At 39.5% G+C, this 25,576-nt stretch overlaps 1 protein-coding gene across 35 annotated transcripts in view; it reads right to left on the reverse strand.

Annotated features, from left to right (window-relative positions):
* Window positions 1–25,246, reverse strand: part of LRRFIP2 (LRR binding FLII interacting protein 2) — a 110,271-nt gene extending 85,025 nt beyond the window's left edge. For 9 of the 35 annotated variants that reach the window (XM_025461349.3, XM_025461342.3, XM_025461343.3 and 6 more), the window contains exon 1: window positions 21,731–22,016. The gene's annotated coding sequence lies outside the window, so the exon portion shown is untranslated. Of the gene's footprint in view, window positions 1–21,014; window positions 21,581–21,730; window positions 22,018–22,591 lie in introns of those variants that run through there. The other 26 variants (XM_025461358.3, XM_049099720.1, XM_025461350.3 and 23 more) reach the window with 13 other exon arrangements.
* Window positions 25,247–25,576: the final 330 nt, after the last annotated feature.

Below are 25,576 nucleotides of genomic sequence, written 5' to 3' on the forward strand. Positions count from 1 at the left end.
CAGTAGAATAAACTATATTAAAACTCCAAATGACTTTCATGTGTTGGAATTCACTTGGTTCAGGCAAAATAAAACAGAACCACTTCATCAATTCAGTGTTTATTAAAAAAAAAAAGTTCTCTCTAATGAAAATTCAGGGCATTCCCCTCTTATCTGACACCATTTCTTATTCCCACATAGCTAACATGCTATGTTTGTCAATCAGAATGAAGACTGATGATAGTTCATTACTCTGCCATAGAAAATTTATCTGGATATGATAAGAAAGGACTCCTTCAAATGGAAATGAAGAGAAGGAATGTGTGTCTGAAAGCAGCAGCTGAGAAGTCCCAGCCACAAATGTGGAAAATTTCTGAAAAGCTCAGTGTTGTTGTTTTTTTCAGAAGTCTCCCATCACCCTTACCTTCAGCATCATTTTAAAGATCAGACACTTAATAGTAATGATGTACAAGTACTAGTCACCTACTGAGAAAAAAAGCAGGATGTAGTACTTTTCAAAGACTGGCACAACAATTTAACTGATACCACCGTGATATCACCCAATATATTCGTCCTTCAGCCGGCCTTCCGAGGACACATTCAAAGACATTCCAAAAAAACAGGAAACAAAAAGAGGCATTTTCTAATTCCAGGAACAAAAAAATAATTACAGAATAAGAAATGAAGATTTTATCAAGAGTGTAACAGTGGTTTCATTAGGAGGAAAGAATTATGGCTGCACTTTTTTTTTTCTTCTTCTTGATTCTCTAGCATTTCAATAACACTGGGGAAAGAGAGATGCACTTAAAAATAAATAAACAACTAGATAGATAAATCCAGATTCAAGACTCAAAGAATAAAGCGGCCCCAAAGTGGATCACACCCAAATTAGATACCATATAGTATACAGCTGAGACACACTATCTGATGAAGACACTGCTGGTGGCACTCTTTTGAATGGATATTTGCCTCCTTTCTTTTCCATAATCCATTTCCTTCTTTCTCTAACAAACATTGCCTTAAACCTCAGACCTGCCAGGATACTTCTAGCACACAGATTTACATAAAAGATTATCTTTTCCTAAAAATTATCTTTTCCTCAAAACAAAACTGTTTCAACAGGCTCTAAGCTAGCCAGCCCTGAGAGAAAGATGACAAGAGACAAAGGCATAGGATAAGCAGCAAATGGGAACAATGTTCTGTTTTCTCATCCTTCTGGTCCTATCTACAGAGTATCTAGGTATTTACCTGATTCATTGGCCAGGTCCTGTCACCTTTTTCAGGTGCACAGGAGGTAGATCAACGATTAACTATGTCAAAAACAATCTAATATTTTTTAAAGAATTACATGATTTGTACTCTCTAGGCAGACATCCTTACTAATATTAGAAAAAGGTTTTCAGGTCCTATGCAATCTATCTTCAAAATGACAAAAACAGGGGATCCCTGGGTGGCGCAGCGGTTTAGCGCCTGCCTTTGGCCCAGGGCGCGATCCTGGAGACCCGGGATCGAATCCCACGTCGGGCTCCCTGCATGGAGCCTGCTTCTCCCTCTGCCTGTGTCTCTGCCTCTCTCTCTCTCTATGTCTATCATAAATAAATAAATCTTAAAAAAAAAAAATGACAAAAATAAGGATATAGACTCAAAAGGTGATCTCAAACAGATTATTTCCAGTTGCTGATCCTAAAGGACTTTCAGTAAGTTGCTATCGCAAGGTTTCCTCAAGAATACTTTTCTTCAGGAGCCATATTAATCTCTTCTAGCTTTTCCTTGATGGTATTAACCAAATGAAGATTTAAACCTTTACATCCACTGACAAAAACAAAACTGCCCACATTTTTGTCAGGTCCATTACCCAGACAATGTCAACCTGATTTTCTCCAGATGGTTTTGTCATTAAGGATCTATGGGAAAGAAGGGGAAGTCCTTCAAGGATGTTGTGAAATAGAAAACTTCCAAGATAGATATATCAATAAAACTTTCTTTTCTCCAATGAGCTTCTCACATAATACATTTCTGAAATAGGCATTTTGCCACATTAAGTGGCATCTCAATCATGATATTGTTCACTCTTGTGAAAACAAAATAGGTATGTGATATCAGTATGTCACATTCTAAATATAACACACTTAGAGTTCCATTTGGATCCCAATAGTTGCAGCTTCCTTATATCTGAGTATTTCATTATGGGGAACTCAAAATATTGGCATAAGCCTTTGCATCAAAGTCGTCACTACAGTTAACACTAGTCTATGCAATAAAACATTCGGTCTCTATTCATCAGCAAATCCAATATCTGGAATGGCACTGGAACTAAAGACTGAGTGGAACTTCAGCTGTTGCCACTAGACGAAATATAAAGTGAGAGGATCTGCATTTAACTGCTGCAATGCCCTTTCCCCTACCTGAGGCTTGGTTTCTTCACTTACAGAGCAGATACAACTGTCCACCTATCCAACATGATTAATGTGAGCTCAAGTGAATTCAGGTACATAGAAGCACATAATAAACCTATAAAGCACTCCATAAATGTTTCAAATGTTTCAAGTGTCTTGAATTAACTACCTCTTTTACATACTTAGCTTATGAAGTATACAAAAGAACAATCCTTGCCTTTCTTTATATTCTTGTACTTTTAAGTAAACAAAAACATCCTCAAGTTATTTCCTCCATAGTGTATTATATAAAATCATGGCAATGCTAAGAATATTTGCTGAAGCATGGAACAATCTAGAAAAAATAAAAATACCTTTAATTATAATTATTATATTTATTATTATTTACATAAAAAATTAAAAAGAAGAAATGTTTAAGGTACTTTGTGACATTCAAAGTCTATTTTTGAAAATCCAAATGAATACACAAGTTTCTAAAGCATGGCCTTATAATGGAAGTTGTCTTATGAGAACACAAATGACTTAGAAGACAGAGGTCATTAAATGATACACTTAGGATCCATGCAAATCTTTCGATGTAAATTCTAACTCAAAAAAAAAAAAATTCCTCTAAACACTTTCCTCTAGTTAACCTAATATTAGACATATTTTACACATGGTAAAATATTTAGGGTTGAAGCACACCTGGGTGGCTCAGTTGCTGAGCATCTGCCTTCGGCTCAGGTCATGATCCCAGGGTCCTGGGATTGAGTCCCACTTTGGGCTCCCTGCATGGAGCCTGCTTCTCCCTCTGCCTATGTCTCTGCGTCTCTGTGTGTGTCTCTCATGAATAAATAAATTTAAATAAATAATAATTTAAAAAAATATTTAGGATTGAAGTTTACTGATATCGGCTGCTTATTTTGAAATGTACCACCAAGAAAACAAAAACAAACAAAAAAGATATAATAATAATGAATAGAGGAATGGACAAAGGGATAGTGGATAATAAAGTACAGTAAAATATTAACAATGGAATCCAAGTAGTAAGTACATGAGTGTTAATAGTAGAACCCTTTTCAACTATTGTTAGTTTCAAAATGTGTATAATAAAGTGTTGTAAAAAAATAACTGGTTGAGAAAGGCAGATGACTTAAGTGAACAAAAGGCATGGGAAATGGTCATTTTAATTAAAAAAAAAATCTTGATTTGAAACCCAAAAGGAAAGCAGAGGTAGTCACAGTATGGAAGAATACCAATAGTAATAGTATACATTTGGAAGATTATAGGCAAAGGAGGGAATGCCTCCATTACTGGCTAGAAGAGAAAAAAACGAAGCGGGAAGGGCAGGGGCAGGAGCAAAGCGGGAGGGGGGCAGACAGGAGAAAAGAATTAACTCTTAAAAGACATCAATCCTACAAATATCTAGATGAGGACATTACACAAAATGGATAAATCATTAACAGAACCTACAGAAAGGATAAAAGGTACATCTAGAAATTGAGGCAAAGTACAAAATGAAAATATGTATATGTGAGGCAACACTGGAAGACCTGGCGGGCTATGAAAGATAGATGCTAAACACAAACTAAATCTCAAACTAAATCTCATCTCTAAAAATGTTCCTTAAAATCTATTTTGTTTTTGTTTTTGTTTTTTTTAATCTATTTTGAATACGTAATATTCTCCTACATCCAAAACAATTGATCATCTTTCCATTTCCTCCTTTCATAAGATGACATGCCAATGGTTGTACTTCTTTCCTTGTTAACCATTTTTAAATAAATGAACTCTCACGAGCTGTATGTTCGACATGATTTACAATACTATTTTCATCAACTGTGCAGAAACCAAATTATGAAGGTGTACTTTTAACCAACAACTGCGTTCTTATTATGCCTGAGAAGGCATTTTTTAAACATTTTTTTTAATTTTTATTTATTTATGATAGTCACACAGAGAGAGGCAGAGACATAGGCAGAAGGAGAAGCAGGCTCCATGCACCGGGAGCCCGATGTGGGATTCGATCCCGGGTCTCCAGGATTGCGCCCTGGGCCAAAGGCAGGCGCTAAACCACTGTGCCACCCAGGGATCCCAAAGTAAGGCATTTTTAATTTTAATTTTAATCCCCTTCCCTATGCCTTTTAAAAAGTATCTCGGTGTCAACTATACTCAAAAAAATAAAAAAATAAAAAAAATAAAAGTACCTCAGAAATGTGTGTATGAACATACATTCAGAGGATAAAAGGGAGGGAGATAGAAAATTACATATTGCTGAGGACAGGTCAGACTTAAAAGTGTGCAATAAAGTAGAAAACAGGGGATCCCTGGGCGGCGCAGCGGTTTGGCGCCTGCCTTTGGCCCAGGGCGTGATCCTGGAGACCCGGGATCAAATCCCACGTCGGGCTCCCTGCATGGAGCCTGCTTCTCCCTCTGCCTGTGTCTCTGCCTCTCTCTCTCTTTGTGTGACTATCATGAATAAATAAATAAAATCTTTAAAAAAATAAAAAATAAAAAAAAATAAAGTAGAAAACAGGAAAAGAAGTACTAGGGAGAACAACAAAAGCTTAGGCAGCAAAGAACAAAGATAAAACCAAAGACAAGAGAGAAATAGGAAAACATGCAATAAAGATATAATTTTTTTAAATTTTAGGTTCTAAAATTAGAAAATTGCTATAAAATAAAATATATGGGGCGCATGAGTGGTTCAGTCTGTTAAGAAACATTTTTGCTACTCCTAGGACTACCAAATGTGGAAGTGGAAGATGGGATTATGCAGGTTCTCACTGACCCTTTGTAGGCATTATGTTTTGTAAAATATGAGTTTAACCGTTATAGGTTCTAATACTTTCTTGAGATTTAGTGTTTAGCATCTATCTATCTTTCATAGCCCGCCAGGTCTTCCAGTGTTGCCTCACATATACATATTTTCATTTTGTACTTTGCCTCAATTTCTAGATGTACCTTTTATCCTTTCTGTAGGTTCTGTTAATGATTTATCCATTTTGTGCAATGTCCTCATCTAGATATTTGTAGGATTGATGTCTTTTAAGAGTTAATTATTTTCTCCTGTCTGCCCCCCTCCCACTTTGCTCCTGCCCCTGCCCTTCCCGCTTCGTTTTTTTCTCTTCTAGCCAGTAATGGAGGCATTCCCTCCTTTGCCTATAATCTTCCAAATGTATACTATTACTATTGGTATTCTTCCATACTGTGACTACCTCTGCTTTCCTTTTGGGTTTCAAATCAAGATTTTTTTTTTAATTAAAATGACCATTTCCCATGCCTTTTGTTCACTTAAGTCATCTGCCTTTCTCAGTTATTCTTTTTTACATTTTTTTTTAAGATTTATTTATTTATTTATTCATTCAGAGAGAGCGAGAGAGAGGCAGAGACATAGGCAGAGGGAGAAGCAGGCTCCATGCAGGGAGCCCGATGTAGGACTTGATCCCAGGTCTCCAGGATCGCGCCCTGGGCTGCAGGCGGCACTAAACCGCTGCGCCACCAGGGCTGCCCCTACAACACTTTTTTTTTTTTAATTTTTATTTATTTATGATAGTCACAGAGAGAGAGAGAAAGAGGCAGAGACACAGGCAGAGGGAGAAGCAGGCTCCGTGCACCGGGAGCCCGACGTGGGACTCGATCCTGGGTCTCCAGGATCGCGCCCTGGGCCAAAGGCAGGCGCCAAACCGCTGCGCCACCCAGGGATCCCCTACAACATTTATTATACACATTTTGAAACTAACAGAATAGTTGAAAAGGGTTCTACTATTAACACTCATATACTTACTACTTGGATTCCGCTGTTAATATGTTACTGTACTTTATCACCCACTATCCCTTTGTCCATTCCTCTATTATTTTTCTTTAAGATTTTATTTACTCACGAGAGACACAGAGAGAAAGGGAGAGACACAGGCAGAGGGAGAAGCAGGCTCCATGCAGAGAGCCCGATGTGGGACTCCATCCCGGAACTCCAGGATCACGCCCTACGCCAAAGGCAGACGCTCAACTGCTGAGCCACCCAGGCATCCCTCTTCTATTCATTATTATATCTTTTTTGTTTGTTTTTGTTTTCTTGGGGATGCATTCCAAAATGAGCCCCGTGTCAGGCTCCCTGCTCAACAAGGAGTCTGCTTCTCTCTCTCCCTTCTCCCTTTGCCCCTCCGCCTGATCATGCTCACTCTCTCAAATAAAATCTTTAAATAAAATACAGGGGATCCCTGGGTGGCTCAGCGGTTTAGCGCCTGCCTTTGGCCCAGGGCGCGATCCTGGGGTCCCGGGATCGAGTCCCGCGTTGGGCTCCTGGCATGGCGCCTGCTTCTCCCTCCTCCTGTGTCTCTGCCTCTCTCTCTCTCTCTCGCATAAATAAATAAATAAATAAATAAATAAATAAATAAATAAATAAATTTTTTTAAAATAAATCTTTAAAAAAAATACATACCCTTTTCTCTTCCCAACAAATATGTACTGCAAATATGCAAAGCACTATGTAGATAATAATTACTGTCTTACAAGTGGATAAAGGAGTAAGTGGGAAAATTAAAATGGCAAAGAAAAAGTCAGAGAAAAAGTACTTCTACTATTTCTGCATACCATTTTTAAATGGTATTCTCTGAAGCACAAAAACTTTTGAGGAAGTCGATTTACCTATTTTTTCTTTTGTTGTTTAATTTGATGTCATTTCTTCTTTTTTTTTTTTTTTAAGATTTATTTTTTAGAGAAAGAGAGAGAGAAGCAGGAGTGGCACAGGGAGAGGGAGAGAGAAACCCAAGCAGATTCCACGCTAAGCACAGAGCCCAGCAGAAGGCTCAATCCCATAACCCTGAGATCAGGCCTGAGCAGAAACCAAGAGTCCGATGCTCAACTGACTGTACTACCCAGGCACTCCTATTTGATGTCATTTCTAGGAAAGCACTGCTTATCCCCAAATCTCAATGATTTATTCCTATGTTTTCTTCTTAGAGTTTTACAACTTTAGCTCTTACTTTTAAACCCATGGTCCGTTTTGAGCTAATTTTTATATATGGTGCTGAGGCAGGGTACCAGTATTATTCTATTGCCTATGGATATCCATTTGTTTCAGGATCATTTGTTGCAAAGACTATTCTTTCCACAACTAAATGACCTTGGCAGCCTTGTCAAAAACCAATCAACCAAAAAGGAAGGGTTTATGCGTGGACCCTCAAAGCTATTCCAATGATCTATCTATATAAATCTATATACATAGATAGATATATCCTTCTGTCTGTATCACATTGCCTTGATTACTGTAGATTTGCAGAAGTTTTAAAATTGAGAAGAGTGCATCTTTCAACTTTGTTCTTCTTAAGATTTTACTGGCTATTCTAAGTCCCTTATATTTCCATGTAAATTTTAGGATCGGCATGTCAATTTTTTTTTTAAAAGGCAGCTGAGATTTTGATAAAGATTACATAGAATCTATAGACCAATTTGGGAAATATTGCCATCTTCAAATTATTAAGATTCCAATCCATTAACATGGGATGTCTTTCCATTTAGTCAGGTCTTTAATTTCATTCCACTATGTTTTGTGGCTTCCAATGAATTCCTGTACTTCTTTTATTAAATTTATTCCTAGGTCAAATGGATATAAAAGTTTCTATAAAATGTAAAATGCTATGGAAATATATCACCAACACCAAAAAACAAAACATCTAAAATCACAATAAGCAAAAGAGAAGGTAGTGAAGTAAAATTCAGAAATAAATCCTAAGGCTAAGGTTAATTTTAGTTGAGCCATGGGTGGGTGGAGGAATTACATATTTTCAAACACAAATATAACCTAACATTACACCTATATACTTAGTGGGAAGGCAGTTTTCACTATTTCCAATTTACTAGATATGCAAAAACAATAAAAAGAACTGGAAGTTCTTTTACTGAATTGTACAAGTGTGCATTTCTTTATGGAGTATATAAAATTATTACTGAAATACTTCTTCAATCAAAAAAATGAAAATCAAAACTAACATGATAGAAGCAAGTAACTAACCTCTGTTACTAATAATAAAATAGAAGGAACCAGAAGTCCCAAAGGAAAGAACTTAAATTAGCCTTAGACCTTAGGCTCTCCTTCTGATTAAGATGACCTCTATTGGGCAGGCTGGGTGGCTCAGCGGTTTAGCACCACCGTCAGCCCAGGGTGTGATCCTGGAGACCCAGGATCGAGTCCCATGTCAGGCTCCCTGCATGGAGCCTGCTTCTCCCTCTACCGCTCACGCTCGCTCTCTTTCTGTGTCTCTCATAAATTAATTAATTAATTAATTAATTAATAATAAATACATACATTTTAATTTTGTGTTAGTCTTTAGTAAAACCAAAGATAAAACTGAAAATGACCCAAGCTGACAACAACAGCTTTAAGTCAAGGCCAGTCATCATGATGTAATAAATTATGGCAGGAGAAAACTCATAGGAAGGAAGCAAAGACAAGGACACATTTGATATTATGCCTATCAGGTGCAAAAAGATAACAAAATGCCATGTAAAGTATGACTGCAAATATGTAAAACTTCATACACAGGAACAATGAACAATAAAGGCAATGTGTAAAAAAAGAATTATCCTTTTGTCCTAAGTTTTATATACTATTGATAATCACTTTAGTAAAAAAATGATTTAAGCTGAAAGCCACAATTATGGGCCACCTCACAGTATGATAATACAAGCCTATAACATCAACCAACTTTAAAACAATATTAATGAACTGATAAAGGGGAAAGATTCATTAAGTGTGTCAGAACAGGAGCACCTTCAGCCCAGGGCATGATCCTGGAGTCCTGGGATCGAGTCCCATGTCAGGCTCCCTGCAGGGAGCCTGCTTCTACCCCTGCCTATGTCTCTGCCTCTCTCTGTGTGTCTCATGAATAAATAAATAAATAAAATCTTAAAAAAAAAAAAAGTCAGAACAATTGCAAAACAGAACTATAAAAATTTATGTTGGTCATCTCTGGTACAACTGTAATCTCCTAATAGATATTACAGTGACCATCACTTCTTTAGGCATAATGACATTTTAAGTAAGTGAAAAACACATTGCTAATTTTAAATAAAATGAGCACCACTGGATTAACCTTTAAAATTAAAAATCTAACTTGGATCAAAAGGTCAAAATTAGAACAAAGAAGCAAGCATTAATGTCCTCTGAAGTCCTGGGAAAAAAACAATTTTTAATTCCGTAACTTTTTATTATCAAAGCAAAATCCTCTCAAATTATCAGCTTTCCTTGAGGATCTCTACCCACATAGCTCACTGACTGGAAAAGAAAATAGTAGTGCTATGAGATACTTTTATTGCTTAAAGGGAGAGGCCAACATTTCCCCTCTCTGGAACCATGTTGGTCAGGTTTGTGTAGCTTAAACCTGTCTTAGAAAGGGCAAAGTAATACTTTGAAATGGTAGGCAAGACACCAATCAAGCCCATAAAAGGAAGTCAACAAGATATAATGCAATATAAGTACAATGTTCACAAGGGAAGAATTAGAGAAGAGATCCAAGCTGACGGCACAGCTACAAGAATAGCTAATCCAAATGCCATGCAATCTAAAGCCACATGCAATGAGCTTCCACTTTAGATACATGACTTCTGCTCATAAAAGACCTAACATCAACACTTGGGTGGCTCCTTTTTATACAAATAAGGACAAACTGACCCACCCTCCTCCCATACCTGCCCATCCACCGCAGCCTACCACATACACATACGGAAAAATAGATTAAGATATCATTAATAATTTCCCAGATGTTAAAGACATAAGTTTCCAGGTTCAAAGGGCCCATAAAATGCTCAACACAAGTCCTGAGTCCATACCAAAGTATTTCATAGTAAATTACCACAGTGAATTTCAAACACTGAAGACAATTTTACAAGCTTCTATGGGTAAGAAAATCAGGTTACATAGAAAGAATAAACAATTAGGATGGCTTTAAACTTTTGAAAGTAATTCTGGAAATGAGGAACCTGGGTGGCTCAGTCAACTGAGTGACCAACTCTTGATTTCAGCTCAAGGTCATGATCTCAAGGTAGTGTAGTGGGATCAAGTCCCACACAGGGTTCCTTGCTCAGTACAGAGTCTGCTTGAGATGCTCTCTCTCCCTCCCCCTGTGCCCCTCCTCCTGCTCATGTTCCCTCCCTCTCAGATAGATAGATAGATAAAAACCTTTCTTAAAAAGTAATTCTGGGGATGTCTGGGTGGCTCAGTGGTTGAGCATCTGCCTTTGGCCCAGGGTGTGATCCTGGAATTCCAGGATCGAGTCCCGCATCGGGCTCCCTGCATGGAGCCTACTTCTCTCTCTACCTTTCTCTGCCTCTCTCTCTCTCTCTCTCTGTCTCTCATTAATTAATATATAAAATCTTTAAAAAAAAAAAAAAGTAATTCTGGAAAGAGGACAATAGAGTGATTAATTCAAACTTCTGAAAGAAATCTACAGACAACATATAAGCAGTCTATTGCTCAGTCAAACCATTCCCCTTCTCATACTTGATGATTAAAGACATTTTTAGACATGCAAGGTCTCAAAATTTTCCCTCTTGTATGCCCTGTCAATAAGCTACTAGAGGATATACTTCATCAAATAAAAGAGAAAATCAAAAGAGTAATTCGTTCCAAAGAGGCATCCAGGGACTCAGGCTCCTTTCATGTGGTGACTACTCCTCTACCATTGCTTCCCAACTCACAACCAACAGAGATGTGAGTGAGACATATACTTGAATCGTGTTAAACCACTAAAACTTGGGGGTTGTTAAAGTAGGTTAGTCTATCCTGACTAACAGACACAAAAAAAGTGGTTGAGCTATTCCACTTTTCAAAAAATTGGACCACATATTAAGTAGAAATACATGTATGGAGGGAGGGTGAGATGGAACTGCAGAGTTGGGAAGGAAATGGTGCTCAGAGAGTGACTGACATGTAAAATGGTATTGTGATTGCGTGGAGAGGAAGAGGTACATTAGAGAATATGTATAAGAACTTCTAGGATAACTGTAATGTTCATTTCTTGACCTAGGTAGTGAGACACAGATGCTCATTTTATTGTTTTCTTCAAACCGTATTTTGTTTTATACTTCTCCATATTTCACAAATAAACTAATTATTTTATTCAAAATAAATTAGATGGCTGGATGTGATGAGGCACTTGAAAAAACTGTTGGAGCATCTGGGAAAAATAAGGTGAACAGAAAACTAAGCAAAGAAAGGAAACTCCCCAGAAGCCTCCCTGGAAAAACTGAAAGTTAAACAAGAAAAAAAAAAAACATGGTACAATATTTGGCTGAGCAGTAAATAATATTTATTTAGTTATAATGAAAACACCAACTATTGATTTAAATTGCAAAACTGGAATGCTGCACAGAGGAGAGGGAGAAATAATGAAGAAATACAAAATAACAATAAAAACCATGAGTAATATTTCTTTAACTGCACATACATGTTTTTCAAACAAAAGTAGGTTTATAAAGTGTGTACTGTTTTTTAAGATACTTCTTTTAACTGCACATATATGCTTTTAAACAAAAATGGGTTTATAAAGTAGATGCTATTTTATAATCAGCTATGCCAGATGGACTCTAAGGTGACTCTCCACCATTATCCCCCCTTCTTCTGTTCCTACCTTAGTGTAAACACCTCCCAAAGAATGTAGCCAGGACTTGTGACTTGCTTCTAATCAACAGAATATGACAAAGGTTATGAGATGTCATTCCCATGATTATGTTACATTATATAATATTAGTCAGTTAGCAGACTTGCTCTAGACTCTCCTTGATGATCTGACCAAGTGGTCATATCAGGAAATACCACAGGGCCAAGAAATTCAAGTTGCTTCTAAGAGCTGAGAGCAGCCTTTAGGAGCTTAAAGACAGCTTCTACATAATCTTTAGTTATTCTAAAGCAACCTTTAGTGAGCAAGAAGCTTCAGTCCTAAAAATCACAAATTCTGCCAAAAACCTCAGTAAGCTTGGAGATGAATTTTTATCTTGTAAGTCCCCAGGAGAGAATTCCGCCCAGCCACACACAACACCTTGATTACAGTCTCATGAGACCCTATGCAGAGGAGCCAGCTCACCCATGCTAACTCCTGCCCCCACAGAAACTATAGGATAACAAATGTGTGTTGTTTTAAGCTCTAAATTTGTTTTTTGGTCTTTTTTTAAAAAGATTTTATTTATTTATTCATGAGAGACACACAAAGAGAGAGGCAGAGACATAGGCATAGAGAGAGAATCAGGCTCCATGCAGAAAGCCCGACGTGGGACTCGATCCCGAGACTCTAAGATCACACCCAGAGCTGAAGGCAGACGCTTAACCGCTAGGCGTCCCTTAAGCTCTAAGTTTGTGTAACTTGTTACACAACACAGAAAACAAATGCACAGCTTTTAAAACTTAGGGTGAGGGCAGCCTCGGTGGCGTTGCGGTTTAGCGCCACCTTCAGCCCAGGATGTGATCCTGGAGACCGGGGATCGAGTCCCAGGTCCGGCTCCTTGCATGGAGCCCGCTTCTCCCTCTGCCTGTGTGTGTGTGTGTCTCTCTCTCTCTCTCTCTCTGTGTGTGTGTGTGTGTGTGTGTCTCTCGTGAATAAATGAAATAAAATCTTTTTTAAATAAATAAATAAATAAATAAATAAATAAATAAATAAATCTATCTATCTATCTATCTATCTATCTTAGGGTGAAAAGAAAAAAACCTCTGGATGAGTGAATTCAGCAAAGTACAGAGATTAAAAAAATCAACACACACACACACGCACACACAATCAACACACACACACACGCATACCCCAGCTGCATTTCTATACACTAGCTATGAACAATCCAAAAAGGAAATTAAGAAAACCATTCCATGTACAAAGCATCAAAAAGAATAAAATACTTAGGAAAAAACTTAACCAAGGAGGCCTGTACACTGAAAACTACCAAACAGTGCTGAAAGAAATAAAAAGACACATGAATAAATGGAGAGCTTCCCTGTGTTCGATTGAAGACTTAAATTGTTAAAATGTCAATACTACTCAAAGCCATCTACAGATTCAATGCACTATCAAATCTCAATGATTTTTTGTAGAAATAGAAAAACCCATCCTTAAATTAAAATTCATATGAAATCTTAAGGGACCCTGAATAGCCAAAACAATCTTGAAAAAGAACAAGTTGGAGTTATCATACTTCCTGATTTCAAAACTTAACTAGAAAGCTACAGTAACCAAAACAGTGTGTTACTGGCATATAACACAAACAAAAATACCTCATAGTAGATCGAAGAATTAAGTGCAAGCTAAAACTACAAAACTTTTAGAAGAAAACATACACAAAAACTTCATGACGTTGCATTTGGTGATGATTTCTTGGATATAACGCCAAAAGCCCAGGCAACAAAAAAAGGAGATAAATTGACCTTCATCAAAATAAAAACTTTGTGCATCAAAGGACATTAACAACAACAACAAAAAAAGTGACCCACAGGATGGGAGAAAATATCTGCAAATTGTACATCTAACAAGGGATTAATATATCCAGAATAAATAGATAACTCCCAAAATTCAACAACAACAATAATGAACAGCCCAATTCAAATATAGAGAAAGGACTTGAATAGATATTTCTCCAAAGATAGATAAATGGGGGGATCCCTGGGTGGCTCAGCGGTTTAGCACCTGCCTTCGGCCCAGGGTATGATCCTGGAGTCCTGGGATGGAGTCCCACATCGAGCTCCCTGCAGGGAGCCTGCTTCTCCCTCCGCCTGTGTCTCTGCCTCTCTCTTTTTCTGTGTCTCTCATAAATAGGTAAATAAAAGCTTAAAAGGAAAAAAAAAAGAATAAGGGATCCCTGGGTGGCACAGCGGTTTAGCACCTGCCTTTGGCCCAGGGCGCGATCCTGGAGACCTGGGATCGAATCCCATGTCAGGCTCCCGGTGCATGGAGCCTGCTTTTCCCTCTGCCTATGTCTGTGCCTCTCTCTCTCTCTCTCTATCATAAATAAATAAATAAATTTTAAAAAAGAAAAAAAAAAGAAGAAGATAGATAAATGGCCAAGAAGCACATGAAAAGATGCTCCACATCACTAATTATTAGGGAAATACACATCAAAACCAAAATGAGACACCACCTCACCCATTAGAATGGCTATTATTAAAAAAATAAAAATAAAAACAAGTGTGTCAAAGATGCAGAGAAACTGGAACCCCTGTACACTGTGGGTAGGACTGTAAAATGATCAGCCACTATGGAAAATGGGTATGGCAATTCCTCAAAAAATTAAACACCCAGTTATTACATGATCCAACAATTGTACTTATGGGTATAAACTCAAAAGAAATGAAAGCAGAGACTCAAATAGGTATTTACACACTCGTATTCATAGATAGCAGCATTATTCGCAACAGCATTATTCACAATGTGGTAAAAGCTAATCAAGTGTACATCTATGGACAAAGGGATAAACAGAATGTGGTATATACATACAATGGAATGTTATTCAGTCTTAAAAAGGAGCTAAAATCTCATGCATGCTATAACTTGGATGAACCTTGACGATATTGTGCTAAGTGAAACAAGCCAGTCACAGAACAGAAATACATGATTCTACTTACATCAAGTGCTTAAAGTAATCAAATTAATAGAAAGAATAGGGGTTGTCAGGTGCTGTGGGGAACAAGGAGTTATTTTTTAACGGGAGCTGAGTTTCAGTTTGGGATAAGAAAGTTCTGGAGACGGGTGGTGATGAAGGCTGTGCAACAGTGTGAATGTATTTAACACCACTGAATTGTATACTTAAAGATGATTAAAACTGTAAATTTTATATTATGCATATTTTAACATAGTTTTTTTAAAAACCCATTTGGATGGATAATAAACCATGCATTGGGGTAAGACAGGCAGACAATGACTGTCTCATTTCTTTGACTATCCACTTAGATATGGCAATATCCATGACAAGGAAAAAGACATCTAATCTAAAACTGATTTTTTTTTTCTATCTTTAATCCGAAAATCCTTGGGTCAATTTACTGAAATCCTTCTTTTTTCCCCTTTTTTAAATAGCAACAACATGTATGCTTACTAATTGTACTTTTTTATTGTCATAAATTACTTAAACCATTTAACAGGGAAATAAATATTTTAACATCCTAATCGTCTGCATATAGTATATTCTATCTTACTTGGAAAACAGAGCCAAAAGAGTGCTCCTGGTTGTTAAAATGTTTCAACTTAGGAAAGTGGGGGATACAGAAAGAATAACAAAGTGATCAGAAAAAGTAACTCTAAAATTAGTTTCCTAAAACAGTAAAGCTATGTTATATCAAAACTAGTTAAGATTTCGGTGTTTGTAATGAAAAAAACAACTAGGATATACAAGGTTCAAAGTGAAAACAATGAAAAAGTTGAACTATGATTTTTTTTTTTTTTTTTTAAGAAGAGTTTTAGGGGATCCCTGAGTGGCTCAGTTGTTTGGCGCCTGCCTTCGACCTGGGGCATGAGCCTGAAGTCCCGGGATCGAGTCCCACATCGGGCTCCCTGCATGGAGCCTGCCTCTCTCTCTTTCTCTGTGTCTCTCATGACTAAATAAATAAAATCTTAAAAAAAAAAGAAAAAAAGAGTTTTAATATTTCACTTCTGAGGACACACTTGTACTCCAAAGCTTTTCCCAACCTCTTTTCCACTTTCTGTTCTGCACGATCCTCTTTTTTGTTTTGTTTTGTTTTGTTTTGTTTTTTCAGTAGGGGAAGGCTGAGACCTGAGACAGGGAAGGGATAATAGGAATAAATCAGATAACAGGAACAGAAAAAAAGAAAAAAAAGGAAAAATTCTCAAGTTTACTTTTTCTCCTTACACCGAATACATTATTAAATACATTGTCATTACCAAATGCAAATAATCCAAATTTCTGAGGGCAAGGAAAAACCAAATTTCTTGGAGTTACAACCTAATCTAAAGCAAAAGAAAGGAAAGCATCTCCAGGCTTTGAGTCTGTAAATTAAGTTTGCACTGCATGCAGAATTCTTCAAACAACCTTGACTGTAATACAAGGCTGCAGTTTAATATGCTGACAGAAACCTTGAATAAATGGGTAGAGCACTAAGCCCTTTAAACAGCTTTCTAGCCTAAGAAGTAAAATCAGTTAAAGAACTTTAAACTCAAGTGCCTCACTCACTAAGTATAGAAAATACCAAGGTCTTCATGAGAAAGCACATGATACACAGAGGCAGCTGTGCTGGGAGATAGAATCTGGTAACAGCCTCGAGTTATTTTTAAAGAGATAACTTCATGATAATGTACATGAGACTGTAGCAGTTCTATGGGAAGAAGAGAATATGAACCCAAAATAATCCTGTAAAATAGTCTTTTGTTCCTGGTGTCCTTTTGATCCAAAGATATATATATGTGTAAGTCTCTGAACTAAACTAGTTCAACTAGGGCTATGGCCTCCCTATGCCAGTATCAGTAATGGTTTGCCTGTTGTAAAACATTTGACTGATCACCCTTAACCCAAAACATATCAATACTGGTACAATACTGTGCTCCTCCTTCTGCACATTCTTCTAAAATACCTTCCTCATTAGTTTTCCTTAATCATGCTTAAAAATCATTCTTTAAAAAGGAAGACAAAAAGGGGGAAAAAATGATCCTGGAATATGCACACTAAGCAGATTTTCACCCCAAAACTTAGCCTTAATCGTCTGAAGGCAAATGTCCTCTATAAGCTCACTCTTCTGTGGTTGCCACTTTTCCTAAACCGCAGGCCTTCCTGACTTGCAGCAGGGCCAGGACAGATTACAGTTATGTGGTAGGTTCTGTCAGACAAGCTTTGACAAGGCCTCAAAATAGACCCTGGGCATCAGCCAGAGAAACTGCCACTCATAAGTTCCAACTTCATCATCAGACATTAGCCCCTCAGTATTTTTTTTTTTCTCTAGCCTCTCTGATTTTAAAAGGGCAAAAGTTCCTGAAGCCCCCTCCTCCTGGTCATGAGTGAGCTGTATAATACAGAAATTGAACTTTTAGGGATCCCTGGGTGGCGCAGCGGTTTGGCGCCTGCCTTTGGCCCAGGGCGTGATCCTGGAAACCCCGGATCGAATCCCACGTCAGGCTCCCGGTGCATGGAGCCTGCTTCTCCCTCTGCCTATGTCTCTGTCTCTCTCTCTCTCTATGTGACTATCATAAATAAATAAAATTAAAAAAAAAATTTAAAAAAAAAAAAAAAAAGAAATTGAACTTTTAAATGCTTAATTTGCTCACATACAATTTACAGAATAAAAACTGAATCTGTACCTATCCCCTGCCTTGGGAAATTAATCCATCAGTAACACTCTGGTTTGCAAAAGGATTTTTGAATCTCAAACTCTACAGAGGTTTATTTTATTATGAATAGACTAAGGATGTGAAAGGTAAAGGAAGACAGAAGGTGGACTGATTTCTTTGCATAATAATATAGTAGCAGATTTCAGCAGGGCAAGAAGTTAAACCATATACAATATTTTTAATTGATATGGTCATAAAATCCCAAAACAACCAACTGACTACAAAATGTATTCATTTAACTATTACCAAATATAAATGGTTTGCCTATAACACCAGTCTTCAAGCTACAGTATTTTTTACCTTTACCAGTACAAACAAAATTAACCACCTGTCACTCTGAAATGTTTAAGACTGCTTTATAAAATACAAGTTACTATTTTTTAAAATGGAGAGGATAAAGAGCTCCTTTCTCCACAAGGTTGAGAAAGAAGATAACTTCTATTATAAAGTCCAATATAAGATTGAAACAAATTTATGAATCTCCTCAACTTAAGCCCCAACTTTGCAATCACTCTTTCAGAAGTATATTCCATATACATACTTGCGGACTAGTGCAAAGACATATACTAGTTGTTCACTATAGCAACATTTGTAGAAAGCTAGAAACAACCTAAATGTCTGCTAATACGGAATGGTATAATAAATCATGGACAATAAATAAATTATGGTTTGTCTACACTATGCAGGACATCCGGTCTTTTTTAAAACCCACAGGGACACATGTGCTAATACAAAAAAATCCCTAAGATGTGTCAAAGGTAAGAATGAAAGAAGAAAGTTCTCCTAAAGATAGGTGATTACATATGTAATAGAAAATTTGGATTAGAACATAGAGGAAACCATTCACAGTGGTTGCTTGGATTGGAGGACACAGGAATGAGAAAAGGCTAGAAGTTTGTTTTGTAAAGGAGGCTTCCTTTGCACCATATAACATTCTCTTTATAAATGTTTTATCTATTTTTAAAAGTCCCACAAATCAGGGACACCTGGGTGGCTCAGCGGTTGGGCGCCTGCCTTAGGTTCAGGTCTGATCCTAGGATATGGGATCGAGTCCCACATCGGGCTCCCTGCGAGGAGCCTGCTTCTCCCTCTGCCTGTGTCTCTGCCTCTCTCTCAGTCTGTCTCTCTCATGAATAAATAAATAAACCTTTAAAAAAAAAAAAAAAAAAGTCCCACAAATCTACTGTACCCATGAAGTGGACATTCTCTTCCTATGTATGCATGCCATGTTTTCCCTTTCCTCAATCATTTTTACTCTTATCTACTGTTCTCCCTACTATTAGACCAAAACAAAAGCATACATATTTAGCAAATCTCAGACTTCCCCCAAGAAACAGAATAAAGAAATAATAAAAAAATAAAACTTATAGTAAACCCAGTTTTTAGTCCATTGTTTGATTCCTTTTAAGTGTGGCCTAATTTCTTGTAGGGCAAAAAGTTTTAAAAGTGCAACGTGCAACACAAAAAAAAAAAAAAAAAAAAAAAAAATCAGTCCAAAGGTGTCTATGTAGGATCTTAAAAGGAAAAATGAAGGAAAAAGTGAGTTATTTTACTCACAGGGCAAATTCTGCTCAATCCCTGCCTTCTGATTTTAAAAGTAGAGTTTTGAATAATGGTTATAAAGTCTATTGTTTGCAAATCGGATAAGGCAGTACATTTTCCTGGTTAAAGGTCCATCTCTCCATTTAGAGTCAGTCTCCAGAAAGGAAGTAACTACCTAAAAGGAAAAGGCTATGAAATGGCCTCTGTTTTGTAGGTGCAATGGATAGTGTCCCAATGGTAAAGACAGAGGAATTGTATTTCCTCTTAAATCATCCTCATCAACATTCCTAGCACACTGCTGGGAGAATTTTTTTTTCCTACACATCATCGATTCTGTTCCTCTTTACACCAAGAGCAGAGTGAAACAATTCACAAAGAGCTTAGCAAGACACAACTCTCATTTCTAGTAAAAATATGTTTTTGGTTTTGTTTTGAGAGAAAAAGAATCTACTTGCCAAATACACCCTCCTATCACTTTGTTCCTTCATTATGGAGATGCTTAAATCATGACGTAAGAAGGCTTCTTTTGCATGTCTACCTATCAAAACTGTTAGTTATGGTGGTTTCCACAAGGGATTTTCCAAAAGGGAATCTCGGTTTACTGGGAACTGAATTAAGTCACTGTTAGCTGGACAAAAATCAAAAGCAACATTAGGGAACGCTGTATATAAGAATGGATATCCAAGAAAATAAGATGCCAAAATTCAGTCAAGTAATTAAAGGAATCTGGTAAGTAAGACCAACTTACCATTACTTTATAGCCGATAACTAAAGTTTCCTACAAATGAAAATCAAGGTAATATAAGCTGAATTCCCAAAAGAAGAAAAAGAAAGCTAAAAATATCAAGTGCTCTATGATTCAAGGTTATTTTGCTTAACAACATTTTTAAAGCCAAAAATTATCAAATTACATTTCAGCAATAAAAAGTTCATTCCAATAATAAATCACAGCTTCAATACACTTTCTTCTATAACAGAAGTTACATAAGAACTCAGGTAGTCTCATTCCACATTTTTAAGGATTCACAAAATAGGTGAATCAAAAGACTCAAAAGATTATTTTACATGCTGTAGATTATTTCAGTAAACTTTTTTTTTTTGATTAGTAAACTTTTTTAATATCTTTTCACTGACATTTATTTTGTTTCTAGATCCCTTCATTTATCTTCCCTCATCCGGCAAAAAAATGTGGGGGGCGGGGCAGGGGATATAATTACAACAATCTACTTAGCAACTATTCTAAAGCCAAATATTCTTCAAAAGTTCGGTTTTTATTTCCTTACCATACTTCATGACAATAAATATCCCAGGAATAAACTTAACAAGGCAAAACACACTTCATGAAATGACTGAAGGGATCTAGTTAAACAGGCAGGAACAAACTTCTAGCTTTCCTCTATTCCAATTTTAAGATCCGTATCAATGAGTCACAGAGTGAGTGACCTAACTTTCTAAATGAATCACACTTTCTGAAATTCTTACTCTAATATAATACTAAGTCACCATCTCTATATTTGTTAAACAGAGCATGATGTTGGTTAAACAGGGTTAATTCTGCACGACTTCCAAACCACAGCGAACCTCAAGTGTCTGCCAACCATCTCTTATCTGCAACACTGCATTCTCCTACAATTGCTCCTTCATATATAAATTCATCCCCAAATGTGATCTCGGGGAAAATGTTATTTTCAATATGAAGTCGCCCACCTGTACCTGCTCACCATCCCTCTGATTCCATTTACTGCATCCACGTTCTCTTCCCATTGCAATAACATAAAAAATTAATGGCTACTCAAGGCATTCTTACCTGTTACCTTTTAGTCAATTAACCTACTCTGCAGATGTTCTGATTTCTGCAGAAATGCTGAGTCATTAAATGGAAACTCAGAGAAAATGCGCTGCCAACAGTTAAAATTTCGGAGGCAGCGTTTCCTTAGCTGTGTCTCAGCAGCCCGGTATCTGCATCTCGCACGGTCGCAAAGTAGAGCAAACACTTGAACTTTTTTCCCTCTAAGGAAAAGAGGTGCGTCGCGTTAGGTCCGCCTGCTTCCTGCTGTGTGTCCGCAGGCAGGAGAAGCAGGCCCGACTGGAGCGTGGAAGTTAACAATCTGGGTGTGAATAACGCCCCGCGTTAGTCAAGCATTAACCCCAACGCCCGCTCCGACCCAGCGCCGGTTGCGCCCGCGCCTTGGTTCGGGTCGAGGAGGAAGGGAAGAAATCCCATAAAAATATCCCGCCCTCCACCGGCCTGGCTCCGTGGGCCGGGGAGGCGCCGGGCGAGCGCCGAGCACCCGAGGCACAGGGACAGCGGCCGATGCAACCTCCCACAAAGGGAGCAGCCCCTTCCCCTCGCCCAGACCGCGGGCGCGTCAGGAACTAGGCGTGCGGCCGGCGAACGCCCCGGAGCCCGTGGGGAAGCCCGGCCCCCAACCGGGTCAGCGGCGCGCGGCTCGCACGGCGGCGGAGGCCCGGCCGGGGGTCTCGGCGGCGGGGCGGCGGGGCGGCGGGGGCGGCGGCCCTTACCTGCCCCTGGGCGCGGGCTGCGGCTGCCGCTGCCGCTGCCGCTGCGGCGCCGCCCGGGAAGGGGCCGGGCGCGGGGCGGCCGCCGGGAGCCGGCGGGGCGGAGAGCGACGGGCGGACGGCGGACTGGGTCCCAGGCTCCCGGGCTGGACGCGGCGGCTCCCGGCGCCCGCGTCCGGTCGGTCGGTCACGCCGGCGGCCCCGCGGCGCGGCGGCTGAGACGGAGACAGCGGGAACCTGCCCCCGGGAGGAGCCGCAGCCGGAGCGGCCGGCGGAGGAGGGGCGGGGCCACAGGGTCGGTGACCCGCTCACCCGGAAGCAGTCGGCGGCCGCGGCGGCGCGCGCTGCGGGGCCGGCCGGGCCCGGGCCTGGCTCGGGACTCCCGGCTCCCGGCTCCCCGGCTACGCGCCGCCCCGGGAGCCGCCACCGCCGGAGGGAGGGCCGAGGCCCGAGCAGCCTCGAGGTGGCTCCCCGGAGCCCGCGGAGGACCGCGAGCCGGGAAGGTGAATTGAGGCGGGCGCCGGCTCGAGGCTGCACCTGCCCGGGTCTCCCCTACACTGTCCGGCCCAGAAGGCCTGGGTGAGCGGGCCGGGCGGCGGTTCCGACTGCGCGGAACGGGTGAGCGGGAGCGAGGGGGGTCGCGGCAACGCTGGAAGCCTTATCTCCAGAATGAAAACGCCTGATTTCGAAATGGTTTCCGGAAAGGACTGCGGCGGGGTGAGGGGCTGGGGGAGGGAGAAGAATGGCGGGACGTAGAGGCCGTTAAACAGCTGCGAGACACGCACGATCCCGAAGTGCCCCTCGAGACGCAGTTCCAGGCGCTGGGGAAAGGCCAGGGCCCACCCGGCTCCTGGGGACGCTTACCTTCTAGGAGGGTGGAGGGGTTTACGCAGACGGACAAGGTAAGGACAGACTGGTGAGGCTGTGCAGGAAATACAGAAGAAGGATGAGGGTGGTGTGGGCGAGACCCCTTTTTCTGGATAGGACGGCTGGAGGACCAACCTCTAGAGGGAAGTGATCGCCGAGCAGCTTCCTGGGGAAAAGGCACCAAATGCATTTAGACACAGCCTTACAGACAGGGACTGTAGGTTCCAGAACCTGCTGAATAACCCGCCTCTACAGCCTTCCCAGGGCTCTCTGTGCCGTCCCCTCTTACGCTTTCCAAGGCTTGCTCACCTCTTGGAGTTGGTGGGGCCTGGGAATATGGCACTCTTCGGGAAGGTTCCAGGCCTGAGTTAGGGAACGTTGGTCTCCAGACAGACATAAACAGGTGCTTCATCACAGGGAGAATTACACCATCAGCCTTGAAAGACAAATTCTTTAACTTTTTACCATTTCTTTTTTCCGTCACTTTTTCTCAGACTCATGAGTAAACATTAAAACTATGATTTTTTTTTTTTTTTTTTAAACCTGGGATCAAGAAAAGTATGGAGCGCCTGGGTGGTGCAGAAGGTTAAGCATCTGCCTCTGTTCAAGTCATGGTCCCCCCGGGATCCAGCCTGGCTTCAGACTCCCTGCTCAGCGGGAGTCTCCACCCGACTTGTGCTGTCTCTAGCACACTCTCTCTCTCAAATAAATAGATAAAATCTTAAAGAAAAAAAAAAGGAGGAGCTTAATCTTTCCAAAAGATTGTACTGTTATGATCTGAATAAAAGAATTAGTGGCCTATTTTGCTAAATCAGTTAAAGTCAAAATAAAAAGCCGACTTGCAAAAGAGAGGACATATTCAGGTATTAATGCATTATCTGAATAATACTAATAAATCCAATAATGTTTATTAAATATTAGTTTATATAACTGCATAATTATTTAACAATAGAACAATTGTTTGGATAATAGTAGGATTAGATTCTCTTGCCCTTTTTATTTAACCCTTAGCCATTTGTTTTGACACATAGCAAACTATTAGAGAAAGAAACATTTTGTTGTGTCTTCTGGGAAAGCTGGGAAGGAACTCACCTTTATTGCTACCTATTCTTTGCACAGCATTGTGCTAGGCACCTAAATAATTATCCCTTTCAGTACTAAGACCAACCTTGAGATTTGTGGATTATTATTTTTTTAAGATTTTATTTATTTGAGAGAGAGAGGAGCACGAGATGGGGGAAGAGTCAGAGAAGCAGACTCCCCACTGAGTAGGGAACCAGAAGCAGGCTCAATCCCAGCCCTCCCAGATCATGACCTGAGCTGAAGGCAGACACTTAATCGCCTAAGCTACTCAGGTGCCCAGAGATATGGGGATCATTATACCCATTTTAGTAACAAAGACCTTGAGATTAGGAGATTATGACTAGCCTACGATAAAACTAGTAGCTGGAAGAGTTAGAATTTGAACTCAGGTCTTTCTAGCCCTAATTCCCTTTTTACTTTGCACCATATTGCTAAAACTCTAATTTTTTTAAAAAGATTTATTTATTAGAGTCACAGAGAGAGAGAGAGAGAGAGAGAGGCAGAGACACAGGCAGAGGGAGAAGCAGGCTCCATGCAGGGAGCCTGATGTGGGAGTCGATCCTGGGTCTCCAGGATCAAGCCCTGGGCGGAAGGCGGCTCTAAACCACCAAGGCACCGGGGCTGCCCGCTAAACTCTAATTTAAGAAGGAAATATAAGTGAAGTGTCCAGTGTCTATGTTGCTTTAATAAGCTTTAAGGTATAATGATATGAGACAGTTTTGGAGCTTCTCTGTTTTTGCTTCTCCCTCTATAGGATATTTGCCATCTATTTGGCACCAAAAAAAACTGCTCCACTTGTTTTAAGAGTTGATAATACCTTTTGTCTTTTGAATGCTCCCAAGAATATGATAAAATCGTGACACTAACAGTTTGTCATGGCAAAGGGGTCCTGCCTTAATGTGTCACTCTGAATTATTTCACAAGCAGTCTTTCTTTGCACATTGATATGTGTTCCCAGATTTTTATGGAATATTGTGACATGTGAATGCCCCCAGGACTGTGTAGGCTGGCTACTCTAGGGACATGTAATAGATGAAGGAAAATCTTGCAAATGTTTATACAGTTTTGAGGAATGAGGTGATAGGATTTGTACATTTTTGTTCCTTTCATATCAGATCTTTCACATTTTTCTTTGATGATGTCAAGAGAAAAGTTTTCCTTTCTCAAGAGCAAACACTCATTTTTGTGGGTTTTCACAAAATTAAGTTGTTTTTTTGCAAACACTACTATTTTTCACTCTATACATCTCTAGAAAATACCATTAGTTCAAACATTAAAAATAGGTTAACACTTTTCAGAGTCTAATATTTTTATTAGTGAACTATGTGTCTGTCTTGGAAGCATTTTTAAAATTTTGGTTAACTCCTCACAACCCTATGGAAATCTGGCAAAGAAAAAAAAAAAAGAAATCTGGCAAAGAAAGTCTTCAACTATGTATAATTAAATTCTCTTTCTAAAAATTCCTTCTTGGGATCCCTGGGTGGCACAGCGATTTGGCACCTGCCTTTGGCCCAGGGCGCGATCCTGGAGATCCGGGATCGAGTCCCGCATCGGGCTCCCGGTGCATGGAGCCTGCTTCTCCCTCTGCCTGTGTCTCTGCCCCTCTCTCTCTCTCTCTCTGTGACTATCATAAATAAATAAAAATTTTTTAAAAAAATTCCTTCTTCATTTACTATCTTTCCTGTTGTCCTTATTTTTTAAATTTATTTATTTTTTATTTGGAAATAATTACACAAGAAGTTGCAAAAAAAAATAATAGATTCTTGTACCTTTCACCCAGGTTCTCCCACTGGTAACAGCTTGCATACCCATAATACATTATTAAAACTAGAAAATTAGGGATTCCTGGGTGGCGCAGCGGTTTAGCGCCTGCCTTTGGCCCAGGGCACGATCCTGGAG

This window comes from Canis lupus, chromosome 23 (genome assembly GCF_003254725.2).
Source record: "Canis lupus dingo isolate Sandy chromosome 23, ASM325472v2, whole genome shotgun sequence".
NCBI lineage: Eukaryota > Metazoa > Chordata > Mammalia > Carnivora > Canidae > Canis > Canis lupus.